We start from the raw sequence: 11,098 nt of genomic DNA, 5'->3' as shown, positions 1-11,098 counted from the left end.
AGTTACCAGTTTGAGGTGCATTACCTAATCTCATACTAACCTTGTTAAGTTCTCTAACCTAATTCACTGATAATTACGTAATACACAGGTCTAAAATACAGACAAATACACATTAATTACCTAATAAGTACAGCATGAAGATAATTCATTACTTTTGTCGGTATTTTCTAAAAGAGAAAGGGAAAACAGTAACAACATTATCTTCAATGTCTACATCACGTCGTTCACATTTTCATTAGGCCTATATCATTAATGCTTGGGAAGTGAAACAATGTATGAAATTATTTTACATTTCGGGTCACATCATTCGAGAGTCGGAAAATGCAATTCGCCACTTTTAACATAGCATTGCTTGTTGTGTGAGAGAACTTTGACATTTACCTTAACCTATAAACATACGACCTGTTGGTACAGAGTTCTTCACATAGCAAAACACGGACAATTTTCGAATATAACTTAGCCGAACAAACTTCAAATAACACTGTAATATGCTTGGCATATTTGTAATATTCGTACTCAATGAGTAATGCACAATTAATCGAACTATTTTCACGATGCACAATGCTTTGTAATGGTACTATTCATCATTTCATAGGGCAGGGAGGCGAACCTAGCGGCAGAAATTGTCATGACTCACGGAGACCTACTCTCGATCGTGCTATGCGCCAGCTTGTGTAATCTCGTAAGCAACGATAACCATACACAAATAAATAGAAAGACCCCCCAACTCAATGCATTACCTTCGACACGCTATTGACGCGACGTCGAGACACTTGGCGGCAAAACATCGGATCTACATCTCGTTACACATAGCGGCAGAATGCGGAACTACATCCCTTGTTAGACGGCCCGATCGGTATTACAGGTATCCGTTATGCCAAATTAGAGCACGATCGGTCCTGCAGATACCTATTATACCAACACATACTGGTATTTTTGATATCGCCAAAGGAGTGTGTAATGGTTTATCAGTTTAAATAACATGTTTAACCACAATATTTATATCACATTTTTGTTTTAACATGTGAATATAAATATAATGGTTGAACATGAAACTGAAAACCATTAACACACTCCCTCTTTTAACACCGTCATTTAACCCTTTTCTTAAATTAATTTATCAAATTTGACTAATAAAAGTTTTTGCATCTTCTAGATCAAATATGTAATTGAGATACAGGATGCGAATAGGATAGGATACTTCTCTCCAAAACACCTTAAGCACTATTTTTAAATAATGTTATGTATCATGTATTGGAAGATAAAAACAAAGATTGACTTTAGAATATTGACTTCGAAGTTATTATTGGTCAGTTATATAATTAAAATTCGCTCTTAATTTTTTTATGTCAAACATTAGCTTGAAAATAGTCATAAGATGTTTTGCTGTGACATAGTACAATGCACGTTCATAAACATTTATAAAACACCACTTTATTTGTTTTACACCGTCAGAGCTGAACATCTATTTTTAAAAGTAATTGCCATTAGTTTAATATATGGATATTAAAAATCTAAGTAATCAATAATCATCACTGATAAAGAATACAAAGAAAACTATTTGTCTACAACAGACATAAAATTAACTTAGATTTTTAATAAAAACGCCATTAAGAAATACAAGTAAAAAAATTATTTTTCATTCTCTGATGTATAGTTGATTCAAAACACTGAACATATTAGAAAAAGTGCAATACAATTTATTAGAGATAAGTCAATACTTCGCAACATTTCCTAATTTTGAGCTTTGATACTGAGTGTTTGATTTGGTTGTGGCCCCATTGCTCAAAATATGTTGTTGTTGTATTCTAATGGCAGGGGTTTGACAAAGTCATTTGACCTCTTGCACTCCAATATTTTTCAAAGATATTATCATGGCCAGCCACTGAAGCACAGATTTTGAGGTGTTCCGAATCCATTTCTTGGTTTGAGTTGCACAGTGGGTAGTTAGGGGACTGATATATTCCAATTCTATGCAGGTGTTTGTTTGGCCAGACAGTCATGGCCTGTTGCCAATCTAAATGCAGCTACAGACTATTTTTCGTGGTAAATCGGGAATTAACTGTGGATTATGATGCAGAGAGTTCCATTTTTTCCCTTGAGATTTGTGTTATCAAATTTTGTTTGTTGAAGTCTAAGTATGTAGATTTAATAAATCTTTTCACAGAGTAATACGTAGATTTAGTAACAGGTCTGTAAGTAGCAGTGCTGCCCTTCTTTGCTAAAGAATCAGCATTCTCGTTTCCCAGGATTCCACAATGGGATGGTATCCACTGGAATACAATTCTTTTATTGAGTGATATTAATTGAGAGAGCATTTTAGTTAGTTCTGCTGTTTGAGATGAAAGTATGTATTTAGAGACTATTGATAGAATAGCTGCTTTGGAGTCTGACAATATAACTGCATTCTTAAATTTATTGATGTGGAATAGAAGATTCCTGAGACTTTCATTATTACAATGATTTCTCCGTCAAAACTTGTTGTTCCATATCCAAGAGATTTATAAAGTGAGAAGAGAGAAAATATTGTACCATATTTACTCTCTTCTTAGCTGATGTTATACAAGTATTCCATTATAAAAAATTTAGTTGCTTCTGTACCATTAAAGTAGTCCCGCCCAGAAATCCGATTGGGGGACTATTTTGCTGCATAGAATTGGAATATATCAGTCTCCTAACTGTCCATTGTGCTACTCAAACCAAGAAATGGATTCGGAACACCTCAAAATCTGTGCTTCAGTGGCTGACCATGACAATAATTTTGAAAAATACTGGAGTGCAAGAGGTCAAATGACTTTATTATCAAATGCCTGGCATTAGAAAACATCAACATATTTACTCTGGTCATGATAATATCTTTGAAAAATATTGGAGTGCGAGAGGTCAAATGACTTTATTGTCAAACGCCTGACATTAGAAAACAACAACATATTTACTCTCTAAAAATTCTAAATAATGCACCCAAATCTCACCAGTTGCAGAAGCTGCAGATTCGTATCGCTGCCACTGGACTCCCTCCTATGCCCTATAGATGACACAACTGAAATGCTCATTGTACTAGTAATTATTATTTGTATTTATATTACTATGTAATGTTAACCTAGGGTCTCAAAGATCGTTAGATTTATCATTGCCCTATATATTACAAAAATTATATTGCTCATAATGTAGAAGTCAAGTACTCAACTTTTTTTTTTCAGATTAATGAAAGATTTCCCCTTATTTTCCTTCAATTAACTGAAGAAATCAACACATTAAACGAAATGAGATAACAATGATAATGATAATAATAATAATAATAATAATAATAATAATAATAATAATTCATTCTAGTACCGAGGTCATGGAAAGCATGGGGCTCTACCTCCATGACCCCCAAATGCCTTCTAGGCATGTTACGGGGATACCTTTACCTTTTACCTTTAATAATAATAGTAATAATAATAATAATAATAATAATAATAATAATAATAATAATGAATGCAGTATATTACCATACACTTGTCAACAAAATTAAACACAATTTTGTTAAAAGATAAAGACAATGAATGAATCTCTCAAGGAAAGAGAATACAGGTTCAAATTGATGCCACAGTGAAGTGCAATGAATGAAGTAATTATGTTAGGTGGTGAAAAAGGTTAATGTAAGTAGGCTGGTGATGAAGTGGGTCGTAGTTCTTGAGTGGGATACCAAGCATCGCTTGATGGAATGGCCCCTCTTAGTAAGTTATATCTGAAGTCACCGTTATACTGATTACTGCGAAAATGGCTTGCACATATATAGGCCCTTCTGTAAGGATGAGGATTTTCTGCCACAGCTGCCCACATGTGGTACCTGTTACAATCAAAATTCTATTATCATCTTTAAAAAAATACACCAAACAGGGTTGGTATTAATTTAAATTTATGATTTAATCATGATGTAAATAAAATAATTTTCATTTTATTTACATCAAATAATTGGTACTACTTATATCACAGATTAAAATTATATGCACCTAACATGATTAAGATGAGAAATCACCTTCCTGAAAAAAAAAAAAAAAATATATATATATATATATATATATATATATATATATATATATATATATATATATATATAAACGTTTTTACATATGACTGTTCTGCTGCTTCTTAAAACTATTAGCAATATATATGAGTAGCAAACTTGCATCTCTGCAATGAACAAAATATTTTCTATGGTGAAATATATTTTTCTTCCTATGAATTCATATAAAATTTCACCACAGAAAAATCTTTGTTTATTACAGACATATAATTCTAGCATTTTCTGAAGAAATGGACAGGTTTTGAAAGTTTGCTTCTCATATGTCTTTTCCCAACTCCTAATTAAGGAGCAACAGAACACATGGTACAGGTAGTCAAGCAGAGCCTACTTTCGGAATCACCACCTAATTAAAGCACAGTATGATGCTGAGGATTGAAATGAATAGTTGTAGCTCATAACAATATTCAAAGTAAAAGTTGCACAATGCCAAATGGACTACGTATTTATTCTGAAAACACACAATGCTAAGCTCTTGTGATAAATTTATTTGTAAATATTAATCTCCCTAAATAGTTGAAATCTTTTCTAATGAATAACAAACTGAGCATAATATCTTGCCTAAGTCTAAGCTAATTATTATCATCATTAAGTGCAGGTTATTAGTGCTGTAACTCTTCATGTATTAATAATGAGGCCTATGTGTAAACATAGTAAATTATTTTTGAAGCCATGTTGTTAATTACTTAAAATAACACATTAACAAAATATACAATTATGTAGGAACTAATGCACAAATTAAGTTTAAATGAATTACAAAAGAAGGCAAAAACTCATTTTAATAAACAAATATGAATTTGACAAATAATTCTCACTTAAATTTAAAAATTACTACAGTTTACCAACCCTGACTATTTACTGATGATATATAAGGATATCTTTGCATTGAGCTTATGCCAATGCCACTGCTTACCTTTTAAGCTGTGCTGCATTACTTGGCGCAGGAAACAGGAATAACCAGGTCTTCTCATTACTATCCGATTTCTGACAGTACACTGCAGCACATTCACAATGTAAAACTCCGCCATTTGTCTTTCTATTAACTGAAACAAACCAGCAGTAGCCTAGCATCATATAATTCATTAATAACACTACATTTCATAGCACAATTGAAGGATTGCAGTATAATCAACGTTTGTGAAATATTCCTGGAAGAATTCTATCCACGAGTCTATAAAAATAATAAATATCTCCGGCAATTTAACTCTTTTTATTTTATGAAAATTATTCCAGTAAAGGAACTACTGTTAACTGTAAAGTCAAATATCTAAAATATATCTTTTCGGGAAGAACACTTCTTTACTATTGCGTTACCAAGCTAAGGTACCCCGCCATCCTTTGGTAACGCAACTGTAAAGAATTACACCGGGAACAACATATTTAGTCATATCAGATTCTGTCCCACGAATTTTAAGATATCTGACCAACTTAACTTAGCTATATACAAAAATAAGATGTTCGTTCATACCCAAAGTGTATATTAACTCTGTTAGCTTACCTTTAAAGCTCTTGGCGTAATTGCAGTTAGGCCTAATACACTGTTGTAATTCAACACAGAAGTCAGTTCATCATGTGGTAGTGGTAGAGGGAAGGTAATCGCGTTCTGAAGTTTATCCCTGAAAACAATTACAGATCTCAGTTTAATAAACGTTTAAGATATGATGGAAGAATTCAGTTTAAATTAGAAAACATGAAGGTGCAGTTAAGCTGCATCTACACGGTTCAGTTTTTCATGCTCGTACGCAAGCAGTCTGGGAAGAATATTGAAAGAATCAAGTTTAAAGCGCAGGTTGAATTAAGATACATTAAGATTTTCTATCTACAAGGTACGCCATATTAATATTAAAATACCAAAATACCATGTGATGGAGTGTAAAAAGAGATTATAGTTTCACTGACCAAGTTCTGCAGCAGCGAAAGCTAAAATACTATATTATCCTGCACATTGTGTGCACTTCCGTTATTATTAAATACCAATCTTGCAGGCATTGCTTGAATGTGTGAAGTTGAAAGAAAAGTTGAACCGTGTAGATGTAATCTCAAACATATTTCTTTCTTACCTTTAACGTTGCGAATTATTTCTTGTTGCAGGAAAGGGTAATTTCCTAGAAGACGGGCAAAATCCAACATGGCTGACGAGAACTACAAAAAACGTTCTGCCAACTATGAAGTCCAAATGTCACCAAACAAACCTGGGATTCATGTAGTATACGATATCGCTTAATTTTCAAGTTGCACAAACTATGACGTCACAATATAGCGGCAGTGACGTCACAATGCAGTAACGTCACAACATGGCCGACGTAAACCAAAACAATAAATAAATAAAATTATCTAAAAGAATTTAAAAAACAAATTGACGATATCGCATTCTACAATATAACCCAACCGCTCTTATCCAAAATACGATATCACCAAAACAATTCACGATATCCCATACTGGAACAGAGCCCATCCGCTCTTATCCAAAATACGATATCAGCAAACCAATAAAACTATCTAAAAAATAAAAAAAAATTAACGATATCCCATTCTACAATATAACCCATCCGCTATTATCCAAAATACGATATCGACAAAACAATTCACGATATCCCATTATAGAATATAACCCAATCACTCTTATCCAAAATACGATATCACCAAAACAATACACGATATCCCATTCTGGAATATAATCCAACCGCTCATATCCAAAATACGATATCACCAAAACAATACACGATATCACATAATGGAACATCTCATAACAATAAAATATAACCTCAAAGAGCCCACTAACCTTCTCACACACCACAGCTTTAAGAAAAAGAATTCAAATACAACAAAACAACATAATAAAATATTCGAATTTAAATAAACTAACCTTGAAACCATTTCCAAAAAAACTTCCTACCGCAGTGCTCACAAATTTCAACCCCAAAGAAAAACATAAAAAAAACAACGAACAGATACACACACACACACATACAAAACCAACAAAATTATAAAAACATATTTCTACAAAAACTCATCATTATAATAAAAAAAAACGCTCTCCCTAGCGAAATAAAAAATAATCTCTTCAAAAGAATATGGTTGAAAACAAAAAATAATTAGAACAAAAACAAAATAAAAATGACTCCTAAATAAAACAAAACTCACACATCCTCATTATCAGGGACATACAAAACTAATCACAGTTTTCGCATTCACACACAATTCAGTCACTACAAAATCTATCCGTTGTTTCCATGCCCACATAAAAGTTAAACACATTATCTTCAAAAGAGACAGCTTACTCTTGCTGAACCAAGAACCCTCTCTTATGGACCGCCAAACATTATCCTTTCGACAGTACCACATAAAACGGTCCTTGGTTCGGCGCTCAGAAACACAACGCTCAACCATTCCCCTATGACATTTGGGACAGATGTACTCATTAGAAATCAAACCCCTCTCCCTCAAAAAAGCAATACCCTTCCCCAAATCCTTAAATAAGAGCACCAAAAAAGAATATCTCAAAACACCCCCCAAATCCCCAACACGAGGCACTACGGCAGTTTGCTCATCATTAGAAGATTCTGAGGTATCAGAAGATTCAGAAATAAAATGATCCACCTTTCGCTGCAAACCACTGGGACCAGCATCAGACTCCATTCCACAACAATTAACAAAACTCAAAAACTCTCACAAATAAATCAAATAATACAAATATTTAGAAACACCATTTCAGGAATTGAACAATAAATAAAATGATCTACTCACCATCCAAACACATCCTTAACCGGTACGCCATTCAAACCTCATGAATACCAACCACGAAAAAAAATCCACACATCTACCAACCTTACCACTACCATCCAAAAACCTACGTCAAGTGACGTCATAACATCACTCCATTCTCCAATCTAGCCAACATAAATTCTCATAAAAACAATAACGATATCGTATAATCAAGTAAACCCACATCGCAAAATCAAAGATGAAAAATCAAATATATATTCATATTTTTGAAGAAGAACAAGCCCTCAAAAATATATATATATATATATATATATATATATATATATATATATATATATATATAATTTTTCGTATTAGATTTTTTTGGCGTTTCGTGGCATTCGAACTTCATAGTTGGTAGTACTTTTCTGGCAGTTTTCGTCCGCACTTTACCCCCAAAAATCACTAAAACACAAAACAAAACATAATAATTTATCACCTTATCAAATAAAATTCAATTCTCATTGACGTCTTCATCGACAACGACTTCACTTCCAGTATAAATGACACAGGCTTTAAGGCAATCTAAACTTAAAACATACAAGCAACAAAGAACTAAACCAACACTTTGTCGTACAGTCAACTTTGCATAAATAAACCACGTCTTGACACTAAATGAAATTCTCTTCGAACACTTATTACACCTTACATCTACAGAAAATTCAGTAAATAATTCCTTTAAACCACAGAAAAACAGTTTTCTTCTCAACATTCAACACAATCCTTATTCACCAGCGAAAGAACTAAACCAAAATCGACACAAAATTTAATAAATAATTTCAGAACACGGTTTCCTTCCTTTCCCTCTTACTTCAAAATTCCAACCTTGTGCACACAAAATAAATTATTGGCACTGAAAAGTGCCTTTTCGTAAGCATGATGATGCGCATTCCACAAATGCAGACAAATCTACAATGTAACATCACTCACGTCAAACAACCAAGAACAACTGACGTCATTATCCATTCAAAATTAATGAAAATTCTAGAATAAGTTACAACTATAACCAATCAAATCGAAAGAAAATCACAAAAATCATAAAGTGAGAAACTTTCAATAGCTTTAGCCATCAGACACAACATAACACCACTCACGTCAAACAACCAAGAACAACTGACAACGTCATTATCCATTCAAAATTAACGAAAATTCTAGAACAAATGACAACTATAACCAATCAAATTAAAAGAAAATCACGGCGACACCTAGTACAAAAAACCTAGAACTAACATGTAAAAGTCGCTAAAAGATCACTAATATTTAACTCTGAAATTAAAAAGTTGGTAATACTTACTATATTCAACCAAGTGCCTGTCGTCTATGAAATTACCCATAATTGATACAAGATTTAAACAGAATAGGAATGCCAACATCCAACAATTGATCAACTGAACAAATGAGGTTAATAAGTCATACACAGTACACTAATATGGCTACTTTGTCCTCGAATGAAAATGCAAATTAGCTATATAGTAATAGTAATAATAATCCGAATATTATAAAACTGACACATTCTGTAAATAATGGATATTAATAAAATCTGTTTAAAACTGTCATATTGGCAAAACTTATAACCAAAGAACTCTCGAAACCAAAGAGTTTTGTACTGCTAATTTTACACACTCTGTGATCGAAATACAGCCAGCGCTGTCCTGACCACATGCGGCAAACTATGGAACATCTATGAGCATTCAACATCTATCATTAGAGTTAAACCCCCCTGATATAACTAGAGACACCAAGTTTCGCGTACAAAATTGAACCGCTGTTCGGCCGCCATTAAAGGGAGTTGATACTTCTCCGGGAGTGCAAGCAATTCATGCTTATTGAGGAGTACGAATAAATATAAGTAAACTTGAAGGGAAATAATAAGAAAATGGTGAAATACTGCGCCGCAAATATTTGTTCGAACATAGCTACTATTGTAGGATCCCTAGGAAAGCATGCATATCTTAATATTTGGAAGAATGTTCCAAATGCAGTTCCTCCTTTGAATCTAATTACAGAATGTCGGAATATTTCTCGGATAAAGTTTTTCCAGAAACACATTAATCAGGTTTATAAGGTTGATTTCAACAATGTATGTAAGGGTTAGGTGCCATCACTTTACAATGGATTATGATAGCAGAGTGCGTAAGAAAATCCGCAGAATATATCTGTCTAAAACTGTTTTGTTTCACAATAAATGAATTAATCATGTAATTTCCGTTTTGTACAGCATGTACTTCTAGTTTTTGGCAAAGAAATGAGTGAAAATATAGCTGATGGCCTAGATAAGCCTATTATTACCACTGCTACTAGGTCTACTATGACCACTACTACTAGGCCTACTATTACCACTACTACTACTACTACCGTAGGTCTATTATTACCACTACCTTTGACTAGGTCTCACTACTACTAGGCCTACTAATACCACCAAAACTAGGCCTACTATTACCACTACTACTAAGCCTACTATTACCACAAAAACCAAGCGTATTGCTACCACTAATACTAGGCCTACTATTACGACTACTACTAGGCCTATTATTACCACTACTACTAGGTCTATTATTACCACTACTACTAGGCCTACTATTACCACAAAACTAGGCCTACTTCCACCAATGTATTGTGGTACTTTATTTCGAATTTCGCGCCGCAAACACTCCCTTTATTGGCGGATGCTAGCCGATTCAATTTGTGACATTTTTCTTGCCAGCCACTCACGGGTATGTGTCTCTAGTAAGTATTACAAACTCGTTGGTTACAACCAAAGAATTTGTAATATATAACCACAGTCTAATACATACAGTCACGCAACTCATACGTATAAAATATGCCAACATTTGACAGCTGGCGCGACAGTAGCCCTCTAGCGGCAGGCAAGTTAAAAGTGTGCACGAAATACGATAACACATCAGAAAACGGGTTTTGCGTAATTTATTTTATATTTTTATGCTATGCAGTAGGTGTATATGGTTCTTATTAATTCTACTCTAGAATCCTGGAAGAATTTCACACGCAGTTAATCTACAAGTTTCAGAAGCTGGAAATAAACGTAATGCTCTCTGCTCCTTACAACTGAATCATGGCCCTGATCACGTATCATAGTTTGAAATAATATAAATGAATAATTGAGGTCTGTGGATGTAGAGGGAAAAATTGGATCGGTGTCGGTTAGAGTTCCCGAGTAGCTCAGTGGTAGAGCGTTGGTACGTTAAACCAAAGGTCCCGGGTTCGATACCCGGCTCCGGAACAATTTTTCCCTCGAAATTATTC

At 33.7% G+C, this 11,098-nt stretch overlaps 1 long non-coding RNA gene across 2 annotated transcripts; it reads right to left on the bottom strand.

The window, feature by feature from the left end:
- Positions 1–1,379: 1,379 nt before the first annotated feature.
- Positions 1,380–6,261, bottom strand: LOC138691487 (uncharacterized). Of its 2 annotated transcripts, XR_011329882.1 has the most exons (4): positions 6,130–6,261; positions 5,568–5,685; positions 4,983–5,112; positions 1,380–3,835 (listed from the first exon to the last, which is right to left on the bottom strand). It is a non-coding gene; the product is annotated as an uncharacterized lncRNA (long non-coding RNA). The 2 variants fall into 2 exon arrangements; XR_011329881.1 differs by having other exon boundaries at positions 5,568–6,163.
- Between the last annotated feature and the right edge of the window lie 4,837 nt (positions 6,262–11,098).

This window comes from Periplaneta americana, chromosome 16, assembly GCF_040183065.1.
Source record: "Periplaneta americana isolate PAMFEO1 chromosome 16, P.americana_PAMFEO1_priV1, whole genome shotgun sequence".
NCBI classification, from domain to species: Eukaryota; Metazoa; Arthropoda; class Insecta; order Blattodea; family Blattidae; genus Periplaneta; species Periplaneta americana.
Note: the sequence above shows the minus strand (reverse complement) of the source record. Positions and strands in the feature narration are given on the sequence as shown.